Source organism: Rattus norvegicus, chromosome 1 (genome assembly GCF_036323735.1).
Source record: "Rattus norvegicus strain BN/NHsdMcwi chromosome 1, GRCr8, whole genome shotgun sequence".
Taxonomy (NCBI): domain Eukaryota; kingdom Metazoa; phylum Chordata; class Mammalia; order Rodentia; family Muridae; genus Rattus; species Rattus norvegicus.
In genome coordinates, this window is record NC_086019.1 from 199,565,058 (window position 1) to 199,579,478 (window position 14,421).

At 41.4% G+C, this 14,421-nt stretch overlaps 1 long non-coding RNA gene across 5 annotated transcripts; it reads right to left on the reverse strand.

The window, feature by feature from the left end:
• Nucleotides 1–5,375: 5,375 nt before the first annotated feature.
• On the reverse strand, nucleotides 5,376–8,931 carry LOC102551753 (uncharacterized). 5 transcript variants are annotated; one of them, XR_005499500.2, is made up of 4 exons: nucleotides 8,336–8,931; nucleotides 6,293–6,481; nucleotides 5,817–5,951; nucleotides 5,376–5,721 (listed from the first exon to the last, which is right to left on the reverse strand). It is a non-coding gene; the product is annotated as an uncharacterized LOC102551753 (long non-coding RNA). The 5 variants fall into 5 exon arrangements; XR_005499501.2 differs by having other exon boundaries at nucleotides 6,293–6,338; nucleotides 8,336–8,913; XR_005499502.2 differs by lacking the exon at nucleotides 6,293–6,481 and having other exon boundaries at nucleotides 8,336–8,913.
• Nucleotides 8,932–14,421: the final 5,490 nt, after the last annotated feature.

Here is a 14,421-nt window from a genome sequence, read left to right on the forward strand (position 1 = left end):
AAATTCCAAAGAATAAAAACTCTGGGGGAGGTTATATCATTTCTGATTTCAAGTTATACTACAAAGCCATAGTGATAAAATCAATATGGTACTAGCATAAAAGTAGACATGGATCAATGGAATAGAATTGATGACTCAGATATAAGCCTACAGTCCCATAGCTTTCTGATTTTTAATAGAGGTAAGAAATACTTATTGGAGAAAATACAGTAACGTCAACAAATGCTGGTGGAGAAGCCAGATAGCTATAGAAGAAGAATGAAACTAGATCCTTATCTCTTACCCTGCACAATAGCAACTTCTAGGTGGATCAAAAATCTCAATGTTAGACCTGAAATCTGGAGGAAGAAATAGAAACACACTTTAGGAGATCAGTTTCAGTTAAACTTTCTGAGAGGGACCTTCAGCATGCAGAAATAAGAGCAGTAAAACCAGCTAAATCAACCTCAACATTAAAAAGCATCTCTACAACAAAGGAATGTATTAGTTTGCTGAAGAGGCAGCCTACAGAATGGGAGGCTAATCTATGTCAGCGACACATCTCACAGAGGTTTAGTGTAGTCCTCATCCCCCATCATGGAAACTCCTCTTTCCAACAAAGATCGCTACAGAAAACCATAACCAATCAAAATTTGAGTTGTAGAGCCTAGTCTTGATGGGTACATCTATAAAGCACTCCCAGACCTAAGGCTCAGGGGATGTCGTAGAAGAGGGGCCAGAAAGATTTTAAGAACCAGAGGATCTGGGCAGTGGCTATGAGGTTATATCTCCTGGTAATATCAAAAGCTACACTCATAGCATCTTGCCAATATGTCTGCCTAAACATGAGCTGAACAAAGACAGTAACAGTAGACATGCCAAAGCAGGTGGGGAGACCTTGACTCTACACAAAGAACTCTAGGCAACTAAGGAATGCCACAAGTCAACCTCACGGAAGACCACACCAGTCTGTTATTCAATACCAGTGGTCAGTCCTGAAAGCATACGTACAAGTAACACTATATGGGCTGAGCAGGTTATATGTAGGAACACATACGTACATATGAATACATATATGTATGAAACAGAATTAGTGAAACATATTAGTGAATATGTATACATATATGAATTTGAAACAGTAAGGAGGGGTATATGGGAGAGTTTGAAGTTTGAGAGGAAAGGGAAGGGGTGCATGATGCAGTTATATTCTTATCCAGTGGTTCTCCCCCTGTGAGTCTCAACCCCTTGGCGGTCAAGTGACCCTATCACAGGGGTCACCTAAGACCATCGGAAGACACAGATATTTATGTCACTATTCATAACAGTAGCAAAATTACAGCTATGAGATAGCAGTAAAAATAATTTTATGGTTGAGGGTCAGCACAAATGAGGGATCATATTAAAGAGTCACAGCATTAGGCAGGTTGAGAACCACTGTTTTAATCTCAAAAAGTAAAAGAAATTATAAAAATAATATAGACACCAAATAAGAATGTATGTGGAAGAAGAGGAACACCCACTCACTGCCGGTGGGAGGACAGAGTGACGCAGCCACTCTGGAAATCGCTGTGGAGATTCCTCAGAAAGCTAGGAAGAGCTGAAGAGCTGCCCCACCTCGTGCAGCTGCACTGCCCTTAGCACCTCTCAAAGTCTTCCATATCCTGTTACAGAGATACCATGGTCTTCACAATGGCCAGGAAATAGAGACAGCCTAGATGTTTCTCAACAGACAGACAAATATGAAAGTATGTTATATTTACACAATGAAATATTATTCACCTGTAAAGAAAACATGAAATTTGCAGATCAATGGGGAGAGCTGTAAAATATTCTGATTGAGGTCACCCAGACCTGGAAGACAAAAGCCTCATGTTCTCACTCATGAAAAGTCTAGTGTTGGAGCTTCAGATCCAGAGTCCTTATAGATTCTACAGTATAGGGGGAGCCAGGAAACCAGAAAGGGGCCATTGGTGGGTTTTATAAGAAGAGGGATTTAATACTCAGATTCTTTTGTCTTTAGAAACAGACTTTCTTTATATCCCGAGATGGCCTGGAACTCGCTGGAACTCACTGGAGCTTGCTGTGCAGAGCAGGCTGGCCTCAAACTAAAAGCAGTCCTCCTGATTCTGCCTCCAAAGCACTGGGGTTACAAGTGCTGACTAATTCATTCAACCTAGACTTTGAAATGCCTCTACTGAAGTGTTATTTAGTTGTCCCAAATTCTGCATATCTTAAGTACATTATTATCTATGTCTTGGTCCATGCACATGTAGAGCCAGTGAACACTTAAGACCACCAAGACTACAGGTTTGATTGTTTTTTGAGTGAGCTTTTGTTAGACTTTCCATATTTCCAGAAACCTCTGTCTCGTCTAAGTTGTTGGATTTTTTGGCATCAAACTGCTCACAGTAGCCCCCGTTCATCACAGACGTATCTGCGACCCATTGTGGTGTCATGCATCTCAGTCTCGTTATCAGTTGGTTCTGATGGGGTTCCTTTTGTTAGCTACCCTGGCTTGGCTGGAGGCTTATCAATGGCATTGATCTTCTCCAAGAACCAGCTTTTGCTTCATTGATTTGTTTTTTAGTGTGAGATGCCCTGCTTCGTGTTTCGTGCATGTCTGCTCTGATATTTTTACTTCTTCCTCCTTACTTTGGTTCTGACTTACTTGGCTTTTAAATTTTTTCCTAATGTACAGCTCAGGGCTGTACATTTCTGATCTTTTCTCTTTTCTTCAAAATAGGAATCCAGGACCATCCATTTCCCTTTAGGATTTGCATTCTGTTACATCTCAAAAATTGCACTGTGTTGTACTTTCAGACATATTAGCATGATTTTGCTTTGTTAAAAATATTTTATTTCCTTTTCATTTATTCCTTGGCCTGTGGGTTATTTGAAATTAAGTTATTTGTTGACAAATACTTGCAGTCTACCTTATGCCTTTCTGTGGTACATTTTTAATTTAATTCCCTCACACCCAGGTAACCTAATACTCTCTAATCATGTCCCTTTAAATGTATTCGGACACTTTGTATCTTCGAATATGGCTTAGTTGGGTTTATAGCCTGTGTACATGGATTTTGTTCAGGTTTCCTCTTTAAAATTCTCCAGTTTGGTTGATAATGTACTCAAGCATGTGCTGCTTACAAGGAATCCGATCTGAGGATAAAGATTCACAGTGCAATGGGCTAGGCTGGGAGTGGAGGCACAGGCTTGGAACGTACAACACTCAGGAAGTGGAGGCAGAAAGAGCAGGAATTCTGCTCATCCTTGGCTCCATTGGGAGTTCAATATCAGCCTGAGCTACTAGAAACCCAGACTAAAAACAGACGAAAAACATTCAAATGATAAAAGATATTTTTACACTGAAAGAAAGCTGGTTTGGCTCTATCTGTATCCAAATAAAGATCAAATTTCCTATTTGATGTGTTTATATAAAGATAATGAGAGTGGGGATATGTACTATGGAGGTGTGGGGGAAGGGGTGCATCTGCAGGCCCATGCTGAGGCATCTCTTCCCCCTGAGGGACCAGCCACAGGATGGTATAGAGTAGAGTTTATTCAGGGCATGGGGAGGGGAGTTAGGAGGGTAGTGGGACATAAAAAGACACACACACACACACACACACACACACAGAGAGAGAGAGAGAGAGAGAGAGAGAGAGAGAGAGAGAGAGAGGAATAGAGGAATAGAAGAAGGCCGTGAGCATGTGGAGAGAGTGGGGGAGAAGGGAATGGGGAGAGAAGGGACAAAGGGAGAAGAGGAAAGAGCAAGAGAGTGAGGAAGAGGCAAGCAGACCCTTTTATAGTGTCAGGCATACCTGACTATTGCCAGGTAAATGTGGGGCAGAGCATACCTGGCTGTTGCCAGGTAACCGAGGGGGTGGAGCTTAGACAGAATGCTAACACTATTTGCTTGACAATTACTAAAAGGGAATGCAGGGATTTCTCACAATTGTGAATTTGTCCCATTTTCCTTTCATTGCTATCAGGTTTGCTCCACACATTCCAAAGCACCTTTGTAGGGGGCCATATAGGTTTAAGACTGTTGTGTTGTCTTGAATAATTGATCCCTCAAGCATAGTGAAATGGTGATTTCAAAATCCCCAATATCTTTTGCTCTTGTGTCTCCTTAATCTTAAGATACGGGACACTCAGACCAATCTTGTGTCTTCCACTATTTTCCCTGTCTTTGCCACTTTGTGCCCGCTCAAGGAGTCCCACTGTACACATCTTAAACCACGATGAATTGTCTTACAATTCATTGGATCTCTATCAAGTTTCCTGTCTTTGTCTTTGGAGAAGCATCCGTTCCTGACTTTAGTTACTCTGTTCCTCTGCAGTAACTACTCATGTCTTTCCACAGCAGGCAGCATAGCCCAGTCCACAGATGTGATGCAGTCAACACTGAGACACATTAATTGAGTCAAGTGGACCTTTCTAATGGTCTGAAGGAGTTAGTCATGGCCAGAAAAGCTGAGGTGAGTCAATGTGGGGAGTTGAGAGGGACGATATGTGGGTGATCGCTGAGAGCCAGAGGAATAGCAGAGAAAACAGGCAGTTTTGATATTGAATGTCCCCAAGTAGCCTGTGTTAATGACTTGATCTTTATTGGGAGTTGCTGGGAATTGCGAATGTGGTCCAGCGAAATGCCGTTGGGTCACTAGTGCACACCTTTGAGGGAGCCATTTGATGCTGACTCCTCTCACTCTCTCATCTTGTACTCCACTAAAAGATGGGGCAGAAATGTACTCAGCTTAACATTCCTTCATATCAAGATAGTTCACCCCAACCACAGGCCTCAACGCTATGGGCACAACACACGATGCACGGTGACCTCCAAAACCATGAGTGAAAATGAGTTTTTCCTCTTCTTCCATTGAGCCTGTCAGGCATTTGGAACAGTTGTGGTGAGCTAACACAGGGATGAAAATGGAATCACAAAAAAAAAAAAAAAAATCTCCCAGCTCAGAGAACAGTTATCTCGTACTAAATCTTTACTGATTGATTTACTCTGAGCCTCTCTCTTTGCCAAGCTTTATCCATGAAGACAGAGACAAGTGTTTGACCCATTCACAGAGAACTTGTAACAGAGAAACTGCTCAGTAAATAATGATAAACAATAGACAGAAGGCAGTCACTGGACTGTAAAGGCCTGAGAGCTCCATCCAGGGACAAAGGCCCTTCTATTGGTTTAGGGGTCTGAGATTTAGTGACCTGGAAGCAACAAGACAGGGGAATGGGGTGCACTCTATCCTGTTATCCACCTCTAAGAACTTCCTTCTATGGATTTTGACCAGTTGGTTTTTTTACAGGAGGAGGGGACATGAATACAAGGAGATGTTAATTATGTCCATATTGCATAATAGCCACCAGATTGGTATAGTAGAAACAGATTATGTTTATAACTGGAGTGAACTTTAAATTTAAGTAAAATTAAAATCGGGGTTATAAAACACATCTCAAATTATCTAATTACTAGAAAGCAATTTTGTATAGAAATGTCCCAATCTATAAGTCAACACAAGTGCATTTGTAAAAACGGAGCTACTAGCCAATCACGCTGCTATGTTAGAATGCACATCCCTGCAGAGGCCATCCGAAGTGTCTCAGGACACTGGGCTGTCCAGTCGTCTAAGGGCTTAGGACTGGAAAGGCATGGTGTACACTGGTGATCTCAGAGCTTGGGAGACTCAGGTCCGAGTTCCTTCTGTTCCAGGCCAGCCGACTCATAGCAAGATCCTGTCTCAACAAAACAAAACAAGAAAATGTTACAGGGTATCCACCAGAGATGACTGCTCCCACCTGGGTTTTAGCCAACAGGACGTCTTTATTACCTGGCTAGCCACTACACTGGGTAATAGGATTCCACGGTAGCAACAGCCTTTGTCAGGGTGAGCATTTAAGCACAAAAACCATATCCTGGGTTGACATGCTTCAGTTAACAAGCCTGGTTAGTCAGAAGAAGAACTCTAGAAGCCAAAAAAAGCAAGGTTAGGACATTTAGAAACCCCCCAGAACTATGGACTTCTACAGATTAGGTTTTTGTTTTTGTCTTGACAGGTGGTGCTATTTACATGCCGAGTTTTATGGCCTGAATGGCACTTCCGTTATGAAATCAGTTGTTCTGAAGTCTGGAAGCCTACTGAGGTCTGGGGGCCTGTCATATAACAGCGGCAGCAGCAACAAAATGTGAATGAAAAGGTGGGGAAAGGAGGCCAATAAGATGGGAAGACCTTGAGACTGTCAGTAAATCCGAGAAACCAACACATCCAGGAATCATAGAAAAACAGAAATCTAATGTGGAACTCACGGCAGGCTCTTGGAACAGGAAAAGGATGGATGCGAATTCCAAGGACCTAAGAGTAAAATACAGATTTCAACTGCTAACACACGACTGTTAATCTTGTCACCAAATGTGTCATCCCTCTCAGTTGTGACTCACAGGAGGAACTGGAGGTGAGGGGTGTGGAATTCCTTTGTTCTAGCTTCCCAATTTCTCCTGCAATCATAAAAGCAATATAAAGACAAAGTGACTTTTAAAAAGATAATTAGAAATTTAACTGTGGGCTGGAAAGTATATGGAGCTGATCCAAAGTAGTTTCGCTCTCTAGTTGTATTGGGTTGTCTTCAGGACGGCAATTGGACCTTCTCAGTTATATAAACTTGCCTGCACTACATCACCCTTAATTTCTTTTGTTTATTGTCAAAGATGTGTGCGTAATCACATCCACAAACATGAAATCCACACCGCTCAATGCCGAAAGTTTGCCTGAGTGTATCCTGTTTCAAATGCAGAGCCCTGCTAAGCCCTGGACAAAGTTAAGCCATTTTATAAGAATAACAAGAAGACCAGAACGTTCTGGGCAACAGATGATTCTTGAGGCACCTTAGCCATGTGCACATCATTCACGCCATGTTTACGATGACTTATAGTCACACAGTAAAATGTTTCATATGTTTTAAAACAATAAATTCTGACAAGACAGGGTGCTGACAGCGGGGGTGGAGGGGCACTGCAGCACCTTCACGCCGCATTTGCATATCTTAAAAAATTTAAAGCAAACGATCACACCACTGAGGTCCTAGACACCTGATCTAAATATCACCAGTCGACTCCCCACTTTCTGCTGCAATTTGAGGGGTCATTACAATAGATCTGCAGAACAGAGAGAGAGCATTTTCCAAGCGGTGAGCAGGAGTCATAATTCAGTCCTCATTGGAGAGTTTGGTGTTAACAGAGCCACGGGGTGGATGTTCTGCTTCTCAAATGCTGTTTGTGGATGCTGAGCAGAGAGGGGAACAGCACTCAGAAACAAGGCAGCTAACAATTCATCGAGCAATAGCACAGTAACTGCGGCAACTCAGGATCCTCCATCGCTGCAGCCCCTACGGTATGTGTTTTACATGTGGCTTCTCCTCCTTGACCTTCCCGACCATCCTGCGATGACTGGCTAGCCTTACTGTATGCAGACACCAAGGCTTTGGTGACTTTAGTGTCTTGTCCGAGCTTTGACAACTCAGGGCGATGGCTAGGAATCCTTGCTGTTAGGGTTATAGCCCTGGACCCAGAATCCTCAAATTAGTGGTCACAGATACCAATTTGTCTCTGACTTGATTTTTTTTATTCACAGCTGTTAATGTGAGGACTTACAAACATAAGAAGTAGAATTGATCCGTGCTAATAAAAAATAAAATACAGGGCTGGAGAGATGCCTGAGTGGTTAAGAGCACTGACTGCTTTTCTAAAGGTCCTGAGTTCAATTCCCAGCAACCACATGGTGGCTCACAACCATCTGTAATGGGATCTGACGCCCTTTTCTGGTGTGTCTGAAGACAGTGACAATATGCTTTCACAAAATAAAAGAAATAAATCTTTAAAAACATAAAAAAATGAAACAAAAAATAAACAAATGGCAAAAATACCAGGTTGAGCCAATATAAATACCAATATTTATATCGAGGCAAACTATGTCAAATTAGAGATTATTAATGTGCTGGGAACAAGTGTTTATTGCACTTCTCTTTGTTTTGATATTTGAAATATTCTTAATGAGAGTATAGTTATAGAAGCAAACTGGTTTGGGGGGTTCTTCTGTTTATTTAGATGGGTTCTTGCTATGTAACCCAAGCTGGCTTTAAATACACTCCTCCTGCCCAAGTCTCTTAAGTGATAGGATCACAGACCTCTTAAGGTGACAAAAACTATTATCAAAACCACCCTAAACTAAAACCTGGAATCCATTCATTAAAATGGAGAATAAGGGAAAAACACCACAAAACTGTACAATCTTCCCAGGTCTAACATCTGAACATCTGTACGGTTTCTCCTCAGACTCCACACCTGAACATCTACCTCTATTTTCTCCCCCTAGATCTGAAGCATCTTCATATTCTTTCTCCAGGTCTGATGTCTGAGCACCAGGATGCTCGGCCCCCAAACATGTGAAGACATGCGTCTCCTTCATCTCTGCAGCTGTTGTTTCGTCAAGCACGTGGAGAACGCTGCACCACGACCACAGGTCTCCTCTCAAAAGTCAGCATCACCTTCTCGGAATGAGAACTTCCAGTGGGGGACGTTCGCATCAACCTTGCTGATGGGAAGACTGGGCCTAGCATGGAGAAGCCATTGATTTGGGGAGGACCGTGGTCTTCTGAGGCTGTGTCTGGGGCACTCTACATGATTGGTTATAGAAACGAAGTCTCTTTCCCGTCTTAGTTGCACCTTCTTGTCCCCTCCCACTCTCTGAAGACACCAGCAGCTCCTCATGGCTGAGCCTCTGTTGTTCCACTCTTTTCCTGGGTCGTCAAAACCCTTCCTACCCTTCAGAACCTCTCTGCTGCCGCTGCACCATGGTGCCTCCAAGGCCTCTGCCTGTGAGGAAACCTTCACGCTCTCAGTGCACGGCAGTCTGAAACAGTCTGCTTTGAGAGGAGCTGTTTCCCACATCCAGGTACCTGCCTTGATTCTATGACTTGGCTTACGTCAACAATGGACTATAACCTATAAACCAAATAAAGTTTTCCTCAAGTTGCGATTGGTCGTAGTGTTTATCACAAACAACAAAACAAACAAGATAAAAATGGTTTGTCTGGCCTTTTCGCCAATTAACATTATAGTTAATGTTGGTTTTTTTGTTTTGTTTACATTTGTTCTACTAGGTAAGAGGAAAAACTGAAAGTTTTTGCTGTTTGCTTTGTTTGTTTTTTTGTCTTTTTTTTGTTTTTGTTTTTTTCTTTTCAGTTAAAGTGTATCTCGCTACCAGGGGCCAAACAAGGCCGAAAAAACCACATCATGTAACAGAAATTCATTGGGGTGGGGGTTGGGGGCAAATGGCTGCGTCTGAGCAGCAACAGAGCAGGCCATGATGGTGGACTCTTCAGTGAGTATGGAGCATGTGCGTAGAGAAAACACAGCGAATGCAGAACTGTGTTGCATTGGCTGTTGGTGATGGCAGGCAGTTGGCACTGAGTCATTTTAAGGAAAGGAAGAAATTAGGTTCCAGAATGTGGGCTAAGGACTTCAGGTGGTTCTCAATATGACCAACAAAACCTCAGGATGTGTTCTACATGGTATATTCTATTAACCTGACAAAAATATTGTTTAAGTAATTTGTTAGTTTCTAGATACAACTTTAAAAAAATTATTTTACTTTTTGAAATTTAAAATATATCACACAATACCCTTTTCCTCTTTTCTTTAATCTCTCCAAATCCTCCCATATTGTTCTCCTTGCTTCGTAACTTCTTTTGGTCAATATGTGTGTGTGTGTATATATATATATATATATATATATATATATATATATATATATATATTCTTACATATTGAATATATATTCGTATATATTCAATATATATTCTTACATGCATAAGTACAACCTCTAAGACTGTATAGTGTTGATTATTTGCGTATTTTCAGGGTATTGATCATTTGGTATGGGATAACCAATTGATATACACTTCCCTGGGCAAGACTATTTCTCCCATTCTCAACATTCCTTAGTTGCCTGTATGTTTTTGTCTAGGGTGAGGCCTCCTGGCCTTTCCCCTCATCTGCCTGAGCTCTTGATGTTGCCTTATTCACTCATATTTAGTCAGTCATATTCCTAGGAGACACAACCTTACAGCAACTCTGATTTTTGATGGTTGTGGTTTTCTTCTATGGTCTCTATCTGTCTCAAAGAGAAGTTTTCCCAGTGTGGGGTTAAAACCTACAATTTTTATTTGGGTAACCATTGGACTAGTGTTAAACCTGCATCCTGCTCTCAAGTGGGCCCGGCAAAAAGATAAATTGTAAAATAAAAACAGAATTATGGAAGATCCAAGACAGAAAATCTTTGCGGAGTGGAGAAGACTTCCAGAACAGTTGAGGGTGGGTCAACAAAACTGCATTTCAAGTCAGGGGAGATTCAGAGGGCTCAGATCACTGAGACAGCTGAGAAAGACATGGGCACGCTGGAAAATAACCCGGGAGAAAACAGTCAACTTGACACTTTCTGCTGACGAAGCCATTGGCATCACCCTGGCAAAGATACAGCGTGTGAAAACTGGAGAGCCTGTCAGGAGCCAGGGGAACATTGAACCAACTCTGCTCTTTAAGTAGCTTTGAAGTACATGGTCTAGAAGAGAGATATGGGAAGGCCTCGTTAATTCAGGTATTCCTAGTCTCAGTTTGTGACCACTTGAATTTTATCTGGGTAATGAAAAATTTGCAAAGCAAATTAAGAATGTAAATAAGATTAGACAGGGGATGCTTAAGCTACTCAGGAGAACAAAGTGTTTTTCATGCATTCATTTACATGCAGAATTGATAGACTAATTAAAATATATCCTCATTATTAAAGTCACCTTCTGCATATTAGCCTGATAGAGGAAGTTTGCTCGAAAACAAGTAAATTTCATTTTTCACAAAATACTGACTCTGGCATTAGTTAAAGTGTGTTGGCACTCCCTACCCATTTAATATTAGAATTAATGTCCAAAGGATTCTAACGTTCTCTAGTCGATGTTTTCATCATGCGTTCTTGAGCTGATTTGCAGAAAAGTGTTTGGGGGCTTTGTTTTCAGGTCAGCTCTGTTACCTTCAGACGACCGAGTTTTGGCTCTGTGATGGGTGAACTCTGTCCAACTTTTCCACTAACAGCCTTGGGGAATCTTTTATTTTCATTTCTCATTAAACATATGCCTATGGGTGGCTTAACTTGTTTTAAAAAAACAAAACAAAACTTTTTTCTAAAGTTTTTACACGACTTCCTACTCTTTGAGCAAACATTGCTTTCCAGTTGCTCCTCGCCCTCACCAACACTTTGGTAACTTCAGGCTCTGAAGTTATCGGTTTGGGCACGTGCTCTCACCACAGCCTGGTTACAGCTTGCACTCCCAAGTAACTAATGATGTTGGGGTCCTTTCCTGTACGGACCCGCCCTTTAGATGCCTTTTTTGCTCACGTCCAAATTTTGTGCGCTTTGTTTAGGATTTTTTTTTAATCTACTTGTAAAGATTTCCTCCCAACCTACGGCTTACCTTTTATCTCCTTAAAGTGTGCTTTGGAGAGAAAGTCATTTCAATTTCAATGAAGTCCAACGTAATGATTTCTTTTTTTAGAGAGTAGGTTTTTTCTGTTTCTTATGTATTTATTGCCTAGGCAAAAGTTAAAAATTCTTTAAAATATTTTATAATTTAAGGCACCAAAGGCTAGAACACCGTCTTCTGCGCATTATGCAAATATTCTAACAGCATATGTTCAAAATGTTATAGATTCCATTATTGATTATCTTTGCAAATTATGTCTTTATTTTTGAGCTCTCTCTTCTGCCCCTCTGGTAGTGTGTCTGCCGGTATGCTCTTAAAAGCCATACGATCTTAGTCATTGTAGTTTTAAAACAAAATTCTTGATATTGGAAATAGTAAGCTTTTCCAATTTGTTCATGTTTTATGAAGTCTGTTTTGAATATTCTTTTTTAAATTTATTTTTTTTTACTTATTCACTTTATATCCTGCTCACTGCCCCTCCACCTCCTCTCACAATCCTCCTCCTTCCCTCCTCGCATTCTCCTCTGAGTGGGTGTGGGTCTCTGCAAGGCTAGGTGCTTCCTCTCCCACTGAGGCCAGACAAGGAAACCCAGCTGGTAGAACATGTCCCATGTACAGGCAACAGCTTTCGGGATAACCAGTTTGGCTATTCTTGGCATCTGCTTGCTCAGTTTGTTTTGAGATCCTGCTTGAGTTTCATTTGGTAATACATTGCACTGTGTGTACAGCTCAACTGGAGGAATAATAAGAACAATGTTGAGTCTCCCTATCCATGAGCATGGGACACCTCCCCCCCCCAACTCCTCAGAGTGAGTGAGTTTCAGTTACGTGCTGTAGTTTCAATATAAAATGTGTCTCATGGGCCCTCCCTTGTATTTGAACCGTTGCCCGGCTGGTGCTGCTGTCTGGGAAGGCTGCTGAGCTTTTGGAGGCAGAGCCTTGCTGGAGGAAACGGTCTTTGAGGTTTTAATAGCACTTCCCATTTCCTGGTCTCTTTCCTATTCCTGAAAACAAATGTAAAGTGTTCTGCCAGCTTCCTGCTCCCGATGCCTTCTGGCCACAACAGACTGAATCTCTGGAACTGAAAGCCAGAACAAAGCCTTTCCCCACCTTGAGTTGTGTTTGTCAGGTATTTTCTCACAGCAACAGAAATGGGACCAACACCACATGAATGTTCCATACCTTGTCATATTCGCCTTTGAGCATTTCTTACTCTATTTATATGCTATTGTAAGTGAGATTTTATTTACATTTTAGAACTCTAATTACACGATGCTAACACAAGAAAATGCAGTTGCTTTTGCTCACTGACCAAAACTCGCTAATCTCATCAGTTATAGCAGGGTATATTGACGTTTAGGATGTTCTACAAAGATAATCACATTTTTTTTCTAAATCACACATTTCTACCTTTGAGGTGTGTGTGTATGTGTGTGTGTGTGTGTGTGTGTGTGTGTGTGGCGTGTTTAATCTGTTAACATGTTGTTTAATTAAAACTTGAATATTATACATATTTTAAAATTTAAAGACAGACCGATCTTTATAATGATGTGTTATCATTTTAATATGATGCTGCTTTCGATTTGAAATTACATTGTGCTAATCTTGGTTGTGAACTAGATTGGGAAAAGAGAACCTCAATGGAAGAACTGCCTCCATCAGATTGACCCGTGTGCACGTCTGTAGGGAATTTTATTAATCGTTAATTGATGTAAAAGGTCCAGCCCACCACAGGTGTTGCCTTCCCCAGGCAGGTGAGAAAGCTAGCTGAGCAAACCGGAAGGAGGAAGTCAGTGAGCAGCATTCCTCTGTGGTTTCTGCTTCAAGCTCCTGCCTTGAACTCTTGCCCTGGCTTCCTTTGATGATGGAAACCCTTCTCTCCCTCAGTTTGCTTTTGGTTACAGTGTTAATTACAGCAGCACAAACGTAACCAGACAGCATGATTGCGTACTTCTGAGGAAAAATGGTTTGAGCAATTTTCGCCACCCTGGCCTTTCTTGTTGAGATGTGAGGGTAATTACGATTCCATAGAGTCCTGTTCCCTCTTTAATGCTGAGTAGATGCCGCCACGAAACTGCAATGTGTGGTGTGGAGCGAGTTAGGGCATCTAGAGAAAAAGTTTCATATCTCTAAAGACCCCTTCCATTCCACCTAAATTAAGTTTATTGACATAAAATGGCTCTCGGTAGGTCCTCTCACTTCTGGCAATGGTACTCTGTGTCTTTTTTTCCATGCTAAGAGTAGATCCTCACTGAGTTCCCTGTTATCGATTTCTGCCCCTGCATTTATTATTTCCTCCCCATTAATTACTTTTGTTCATCTTCTTCATTTTATTTTTTTAAGACTGGGCAAGCACTTTCAGCCATCTGTGTTTTCTAGTGTTAAGGTCCATGCTCTATGATTATTAGTCACACTAAGTTGGTTTAACAGCCTCTTCAAGTTTCCCATACTCTACTGATTTTTAAATCTAACTCATTCCATTGACTGTTGAAAAGATGGCTGCTGAGTTTTCCAGCCGCAAATGTATATGCTTTCTACCCCTTCTCTTAGTCCTGCTCCTGTTCAGTTCCACTAGTTTCAATCTTAGTTATTAAGTTTGTATACTGTTAGGATTATTTCTGCTTCCTCCTAAATGCTGCTATTGAAAGCTAACTGCAAACAGATCAAATTAGCTTCATGCAAATTAACGGCAGCCCTAAAAACGATGCCCAAATATACTTAAAAGGAATACAGCAAAACAGCCTCCAATAGTGCAAACTTCTTAACGATGGGCATCCAAGCAAACATCGCCACACACGCGAAGATGAGAGGAAAAGCAATCCGTAAGGTAAAAATCAATCTCAACGAAGGGCAAGCAAGATGGGATGATGGAGATAAAGGAATCGGCAAACACGGATGCTAGGGTCT